Source organism: Bufo bufo, chromosome 7 (assembly GCF_905171765.1).
Source record: "Bufo bufo chromosome 7, aBufBuf1.1, whole genome shotgun sequence".
Classification (NCBI taxonomy): Eukaryota; Metazoa; Chordata; class Amphibia; order Anura; family Bufonidae; genus Bufo; species Bufo bufo.
The window spans coordinates 9622321-9631060 of NC_053395.1; the positions used below are offsets into that span (position 1 = coordinate 9622321).

Here is an 8740-nt window from a genome sequence, read left to right on the forward strand (position 1 = left end):
GGCCACATTCGACCCCATCGCGGTCCCCCGTTTCTGCAGATAGTAAGAGTCTTCAAACATAAAGTAATTTTCATGTAAGACAAGATGGAGAAGCTGTATAAAAAATTCACGTTCAATGATGGAATAATTACTTTTATCTAAGAATGACTTGACTGCCTGTATACCTCCATGTGACACATCAAACTTATTGAGAATTTCACAAGAAAAACAATGGTGTGCTTGGTATTAACGTAACTTTATTCTTTCATGAGTTATTTACACATTTCTGACCACTTATAAAATGTGTTCAATGTGCTGCCCATTGTGTTGGATTGTTAATGCAACCCTCTTCTCCCACTCTTCACACACTGATAGCAACACCGCAGGAGAAATGCTAGCACAGGCTTCCAGTATCCGTAGTTTCAGGTGCTGCACATCTCGTATCTTCACAGCATAGACGATTGCCTTCAGATGATACGAGATGTGCAGCACCTGAAATTACGGATACTGGAAGCCTGTGCTAGCATTTCTCCTGCGGTGTTGCTATCAGTGTGTGAAGAGTGGGAGAAGAGGGTTGCATTGACAATCCAACACAATGGGCAGCACATTGAACACATTTTGTAAGTGGTCAGAAACTTGTAAATAACTCATGAAAGAATAAAGTTACGTTAATACCCAATAAGTTTGATGTGTCACATGACCCTCTTCCTATTGAAAAAACAAAAGTTGGATTCAAAACGGCCGACCTCAAAATGGCCACCATGGTCACCACCCATCTTGAAAAGTTTCCCCCCTCACATATACTAATGTGCCACAAACAGGAAGTTAATATCACCAACCATTCCCATTTTATTAAGGTGTATCCATATAAATGGCCCACCCTGTACAACTCCCATTTTCAACTAAAGTAAAGAAGGATGATTATTCTGTTAAATGTGGAACGTTACTAACTCCTACATCATAAATCAGCCATTGCACTCTACGTGTCCTGTCATTGCACCCATACAAACACTCAACATCACGGGCACCCCAGCTACCATCAAGCAGGAGCCCCAGAAGCATGATGTGCCCGGAGAGAAGAGAGGGTGCCCCCTCCTTCCACTGCACTGGTCCTATGGAGTGTGAGGGAAGCCACTGTGATTGAATGCAACAGCCAGGGCCACTACCACTCCCATCCTCCACTCCTGCCGCTTAGGGGTTTGCTGCATGAAAATTGGCGTCATGAACAGGATCCAAATCCTATGTGTCCTACCAAGCAATGGGGTTAATCAGTCATCTTGGATTAACACTAAAGCTCCACCCACTCCCTAGCGGGAAACAAGAGTATACGCCCAGCGCAGGTGCGGTACCCGAGACCTAGGGGGAATCTGCAATGATTTTGCACATGGTTATGTATTATTATCTATTGTTGCATTTTATATTGTTCATCTTTGGAGTGGATGGCAATGGTTGGCAATGAACAGGACAAAATGCCCTGGTCCTCCCTCTTGGTAGGACTTCCTGCCAGGAGGGGAGTTCCTGTCCAGAGACAGAAAGAAGAGGAAGCACACTTCAAAGCTCCTGCTCCTGTTAGAGATTCTCCAGAGAGATCAACTTGATTGTGCCTCAAGTAAATCCTTGATAAGTCAGACAGCAGAGTGAGCAGCTACAACCAGCATTAAAGACACCACTATGAGGTGAGGGACTACAGCTAAGACACCCATCACCCAGAATACTACTAGGCCAGAACACAACACTAGTGCTAAATTGCAGCCATCCAACCTGCCTCCATATTCCTTACTGGTGCCAGGGAATTACTGCTACTGATTGTACCTGAAGTTACATTTTGCACTTAGTAAAAAGATTGTTCTATGTTTCTATGTTCTTCTGGCCTCATTCTTCACGCCTACCTTTCCACTGCACCGATACCCAGGGAGCAGCAGCCTGAGGAAGTATACCGTGACACAACACTTCATCAGGGCAACTACCACTCCCATCCTCTGCACTGTCTCCTCAGGGTATCACTAGACAGGAAGGATGTGTCTGTCCTGAGTTCCTTGCTCTTGGGGTGTACAACACCTTCAGCTGTTCCCCCACTTCTGAAAAAACTGCTTCAGTATCAACAAGAAGCATCTGCCTGGGGCAGGACTGCCTCACCTGCTGCCAGAAACCCTACTCCGGGGGACCAGGAGTCGGAGAACATGGCCTGGGCTCTTGGAACCCTCAGCCAACGCTCTTTTCAGCCAACAGTCAACTTAACGGGCATCCCAGCTACCATTATGCAGGTGACACAGAACCAGGGTTTGCCCTGACAAATAAAGGGCGTGCCCTCCTTTCACTGCACGGCCCTAAAGAGCAACGGTGTGAGGAAAGCCACTGTTATTGACTCAGTCACCCAGTCACTCTGACCCAGAGTCACTACCACTCCTATCTTCTGCTCCGACTCCTCGGGGACTTGCTGAGTAAGAGTAAATATAAATTGGTCCAATCCAATCCCCTTATGAAGCTTCAGTTCTGCTCATTAAAGGGGTTGTCAGCCCCCTGTCCGTCTTTACTCTCTGTTCTCTCTGGACACATGGCACATGACTGGCTGAGGCGGGTTACTGCTGCCCACCAGTGATTGGCTGAGCAACCATTTCCGGTGTGTAGAGAGGGACCAGGAAGTAGAACCCGCTGAGCAGCGGGAGTGGAGGGGGCTTGATGAGTAGCATTCATTTTATTTTTTTTCACCATTATTTTCACCACTAAAATCGTCCAGAAACCACATTAAAATACTTCCATGTGTGACCGGTTATGCTTGGACTTCCCCCAACTCCAGTCTTTTACCTCCTAGTCCTATGACTTCCAGCGGTAAAGCAGTCACCATAGCGCCACCTCTAGGTGATTATTGTGCAGTGTCCAAAAGAAGGTTGTGAACATGAATCGGGTAGTGTCCCTCAGTGACCAACAAACCATGTACCTACCTGGCTTCACCTCAGCTTTCTTCAGGTCGTCTATGATGGGGAAGTTGTATAAATATAAAGACGTATAGAACAGGTTCTTGGAATGTTCCGCCCAGTCAGTTACAATATTGAAGAGCGCTGTCATTTTCCTGCTGATGGACGTCTCTCTTCTTAGGCGGTCATATTGCTGTTGTTCCAGGACACCTTGGTCCTGGAGGTTATCAAGGACAGGATCTACCATGAGCACTCTGTTTATCAGATCCAAGCGATGCTTTTCTAGAAACCTGTCCCGCTCTAGAGGAAGAGGAATATATTTCAGTCTCTTCGTATAATATTGGACACGAGGACATGCAGTTCAGAGATGGGTGGGGAAACGTAACCGAAGCACCCACTGTTGAACTTGAGTGACCCTCACTTTTATCATTAACTACTTGGCCCCAGGAAGCACCAGAGCGAAGATCGACACTGTGAACTGTGAGTGGTACTACCACCAGCATATGTAATACCCCAGAGTTGTGTTACTACACGCCTCTACCCCGCTACTATCTGTTAAGAGCCTGTATATTGTCATCTGATATAATTTATATTATGTCTTCACAAATGTGCATCTAAAACCATGTTAAATGTAATTGTTCCTGTAATGGTTACCAGTAGATGGCAGCAACACTTTGGCAAGGTACAAGTCCCAGTTTAGTGTATCTAGGCTAGAATGGATTATTCCAGCATGGGTGGAGAAGGAAGTTAGAGGTAGTGTAGCCCACCCCCTGCTAGGGGTAGGGTGTGTGTGTGAGGAGTTCCCCTGCATAGGGAAGACAGCAAGGATCTTGTCTCGGCTGAGACTTGATCATATACCCAGTCTGAGCACCTTCAGTCTCAGCTGGATGAAGAAGCAGAAAACTACAGACAACCTCCAGAGTTCCAGGAAGAAAGCATCCAGGAGAATCCATCTGTGAGTTAAGTCCAGAGACCTAGGAGAAGCCATTCCTCCTCAGCTAGTCTGTCCCCATACAGCAGAAGTTACAGAAAAGTGCAGAAGATTAATTCCTGTCACAATTACAGAGCTACCAAGCAGACGTCTTATCCTGCAAGCTCCACATTTAAAGCAGAAGTATTTATTCTTGCCAATGATTGCTAAAACCTCCTGGGACCAGAGACCAAAGCTGTATACTGCTTGGATACAAGTTATCTTCAGTAAAGAAACGTTTGAACTTCATCTAAAGGTCTGGACATCATTTCTGCCGCAAAATTCCTCTATTACTCCTACTATCACTACATTCAAATTAATTGCAATTGAGCCAGGAGCCAGGAGTCCAGCCGTACCCAGGTAGGAGACACCGTTGACACAATTGCCACTACTCTACAGAGACACTATAGGCCATTACACCACTCTGGCATTCCTAATGTGGGACGTGTGTTATAACACCTTGGAAGGGCCCTGGGGTAGTACCCTGCGCATGCTGCAATTGGCGTCACGAACAAATACAGAATACTATCCACCTGACCCGGCCACTGCATTAAAGTGGCGTCAGCGTACCCGTATCCTGGCCATTGCACATAGCCACAGCTACCACTTCCATCCTCCCTACATCACTCCCCGGTGGGGATATCTCTGGGAGCTAGCGGTCAGGTGTGGAATAATGATACAAGCAAGACAGACCTCACCGATCTGCTGCCGTCCTGACGCTCCCCGGTCCCCACTGGTCTTTACTTCCTGGTGCCTCCTGACACAAGGTAGATAACCACTAAACCAATCACTGGCCCAGTAGACACCAGCGAGGGACCGGGGGACCGCCAGGACGGAAGCAGATCGGTGATGTGAGCTTAGCTTTATTTTTTAGTCCAATCTGCATCTTTTCTGAGAATTTTTTATCTGCCGAACCACCCCTTTAAAGGGATCATCTCAGGACAACAACCCCTCTCCATATGCCTTATTAGGGGGTCCTCCGCTCATTTTATAGAGGGGCTATCTTCATGACAATACACTGTTCATCCAGGGCCTAACCTATCCGATCAAATAAATAAAGTAGAAAAATCAGTATATGAGCTGCGGGAGTGGAGGGGGCTTGATGACTATTGCTGAATGGACCATATCTGATTTACACGTCTTCGGAGGATCTCTGCCCTTTGTCTTCACAGACGGAGCGGTGTTGGGAAGGAGGATGGCGTCAGCCATATTACTGCCTTACCTAAGGACTCCGCTGTGCTGAATTCTCTGGTCCCTCGAGTGCTTACTGAGCTGTTACCATCTACAAATAATAAATCCCGGACAGTGAGACATCAGACACACCCGACAGCATCAAATCTATAAGAGCTTTACTCTATCAGAAGCAGCGCCACACCTGCCAACGGGTAGTGACTGGTAATACAGCTCCGCTCCATTAAAGTGAACCTGTGGACAAGTGTGGTGCCATTTCTGTCCAGTTATGGACTACCACTTGTATTCCCTAGTATTGTTAAAGGGTTTTCCAAGACTTTTTAACTAATGACCTATCCTCTGTATAGGTCCAGGGTGTCAGACCCCCACCGATCACATCCATGTTCTCACCTAAGGAGTCTGCTGCTTTTGGTTCTTCTTTTCCTGATGGATCTCCTGCCCTGATGTCAGCTCTTTCAAGAAATCAGCACATTTAACACAAGCTCCACAGGTCATCTGGAGCATGTGGTAGAACCCTTACCTCCTCCAGATGTCTTGTCGCAGGCTCCTCCAGATGTCTTACCGCAGGCTCCTCCAGATGTCTTACCGCAGGCTCCTCCAGATGTCTTACCGCAGGCTCCTCCAGATGTCTTGTCGCAGGCTCCTCCCAATGTCTTATCGCAGGCTCCTCCAGATGTCAGTGAATTCACGCTCTTCTCACTATTGTCTGCACAAAATAATTGTGAAATTAAAGGTCAAGTTCTGTTTGTAGAGATCACAAGCTGTAAACCAGATACACGTGTGCACCTACAACATGGAGCGACACATGGAAGCCCACCGGTGCGATCTACAACACATACTTGTCACGGCCAGTGGTTTGTTTTGTGACACTTTCCTTCACTTGGTTGCCCGTGGCAACGCGTGGTGTTGTGTGCATGTGGTGGCAGTGTCTCAGCCCTATGGCTGATCCCCAGGACATGATTGCCACGCATGCTGTTGCCCGCGGCAACAGGTGAAGTGTCTTTGTTTATGTGTGTATTCCCCTTTAAGAGTCCGTCTTCCCTTGCCTGGTGTTGGAAGGGTTAACCTCCTTCCTAGTGTGTGTGTGCACTGGGTGTGTCTGACTGTGGGTGTGGCTACTTGGCCCTATAAAGCCTCAGTGAATATCACTTGTCTGAGGGGTACTTTAGCCATGGTTAGCTGGAGCAGCCTCCTGTGTATTCCATCTGCCAGTGGGGGCCACCCTTGTGGTCATAAGTTCATGTATGGTGTTTAGAAGATGTTTGTTTGGTCTTTTGTTATTGCAGCATATGGTTTCCTGGGTTCCCGTGTGATGTCTGTTGTGTGCTGTGTCCTTTGTGTGGTTGTGGACAGCAGCACTTTGTACTTGGGTTCCAGGTTGTGTGTCTGTGGCAGGTAAGTGTGGTACTAGTCTCACTTACCTGTCATTGCCATATGTCTGTTTATGTTCCCCTGTCTTTGTAGCTTGGCCAGTAAGACTCCTGTTCCTCCGCATCTAGCAGGAACAGGTCGTCTTACCCTGCTCCTAGTCTAGGGCCACCCGGAGGGCTAGAAGGGACTCCAAGGTTCCGGAGTATGAGCCCTCCCACCATCAGGGTCGGCTCATACGGCTAGGAGACAGGGTCAGAATTAGGGATTGATAGGAGGTGACCTGCTCCCTGATTCCTGTCCTGGCCTTGCACTGACCATCCATCTGCTGATACCGCACGGCTGAGGGTTTTCCCCATCCTCAGCCGTGACAATACTGGAGCGAGACATGGAGACCCACCAGTGAAGTCAACAACACATTCACTGGGGTAACTGCTGTCAGGATAACAGATCTTCTCTTACAGAGCACCTGTCAGTCGGAGCAACCTAATCGAACCAAACATATTGTGTGACAGGGTTGATCCTGTTGATTAAATTGATACCTGTCTTGTGAAAATCAGCCGGGGCGTTCCATGAGAAGAAAGACTTTAAAGGTTATGTACACCTTTGGGGACATTTTTTTATTATTGTATTTTACTCATTTTGAGCTAAAAATCATATTTTTAATTTATCGTTATTAAAAATTTGGAGCCCCTTTCTCTGTACAGCCTTGAGACTCTCTAGTAGCAGGATCTGTATTTTTACATTTTCCATCAGGCATCTCAGCTGACGGCTCCTTATCTCTGCTCTCTGACATTATAAACACTCGTTATAGCTCAGCTCTTACCTTACTGGGTAAGAATGTGGCTTAAATAAGTGTTTATGAGCTCTTAGTAGTTTAGAGATAAGGGTTAAACTTATTAGATGACCGGCACAAAGTGAAAGTACCAGTCACACTGCTAGAAAAACGGTTAACCCTTTGTGACAGAACGGTTGAATATTTTTAATATCTAACTTATTAGTTCAGCATTTGCAATTATGATGCAATTCTGTACTTTATTTGGTTTGCAGTGAGCTGTTGCATTGCTTGTTTTGTTTAACAGTCTTGTTCTCAGCCATAGCAACGTGCCCCTGTGCTTTGGGATGTGCTGACTGACCCCCTTTTTTTTCTCTGCAGTTCGTGCTGGAGGTGTGGCTGCCTCCCCAGTCGTGCACTCCTGACCAGCTCGTCTGTCCCACAGGTTGATTTTAATTAGTGTTAGTATATAGCTTGGCCCGCTCCCCCTCACTCACTGAAGCCATCTGGCACCAGGAGAGAGATAGTGTGTGGACTCTCATTGCAGTCCTTGATGACCATGTGGCACCAGGGGTGGTGTGGAGTGGGCCCGGCGTGCATGCTGGTAACTGCTTTCCCTGGATATAATGGAGGCCATTTTGGCACCGAAAATGACAGAAATTCAGGCGGATCCAGCATGTAAGTGGAACCTGCACTCTCTGAATTATATGATAGCCACTATGGCACATAACAGGTATATTTAGTGTTAGGAACCCGTCTAACTAGAGATTGCCTTGACATGCGGCAGACGGGCTCAAATAATTTTGTACAAAACGATTTGCCAAGTATCTCTAACTTATTAGTTCAGCATTTGCAATTATGATGCAATTTTGTACTTTATTTGGTTTGCAGTGAGCTGTTGCATTGCTTGTTTTGTTTAATATTTTTAATAAAGACCAATTGAAAAAATTATTTTTAGCCCAAAATGAGTAAAGGGCAATCAGAAAAAACAATTGCCCCCAAAGGTATACATAGCCTTTAATTCTTTATGCAACTGAGGGCATCAGTACACTGAGGAACGGGGCTTAGCTCTACAGTTCACCTCAACTCCTCAGTTTTCCAGTGCTGGCCCCACCACCTCAGCGCACTAAAGCCCTAATTTTCTCTGGAATTTTCACATGAAGTCACCACAAAGACATGTATCATGTTAATCAGCAGTATCAACCCTACCAGGTAGTATACTGGGTTTTATAGGATGGATCCTGTTGGCAGGTGCTCTTTAAATTTATATACAGTGCAATAAGGTGGTGGTGGGTCCAGCACAACCAGGACTAACATACAGTGAGCAAAATGGTTCTAGCTTCTCCACTAACTGGTCTGCCAACTTCCACTGTGGCTCAAGACAGGCCATACTTCGGGCACTATCTCCTCAGAGACTAGGCCCCCTCAAGTGTCCCTCCTTCCCAATATGGCGATCAAGGACCTACCATGGTGTGTGTGGTGACTTCACCATTCTCCTCAGAACTCCACCACCCTCCCCAGAATTCCACTATCCGTCCCAGA

General features: G+C 46.6%; 1 long non-coding RNA gene across 1 annotated transcript; it reads right to left on the bottom strand.

Moving 5' to 3' along the window:
• Window positions 1–2970: 2970 nt before the first annotated feature.
• LOC121007901 lies at window positions 2971–5506 on the bottom strand. Its single transcript, XR_005780483.1, has 3 exons — window positions 5446–5506; window positions 5087–5146; window positions 2971–3194 (listed from the first exon to the last, which is right to left on the bottom strand). It is a non-coding gene; the product is annotated as an uncharacterized LOC121007901 (long non-coding RNA).
• Window positions 5507–8740: the final 3234 nt, after the last annotated feature.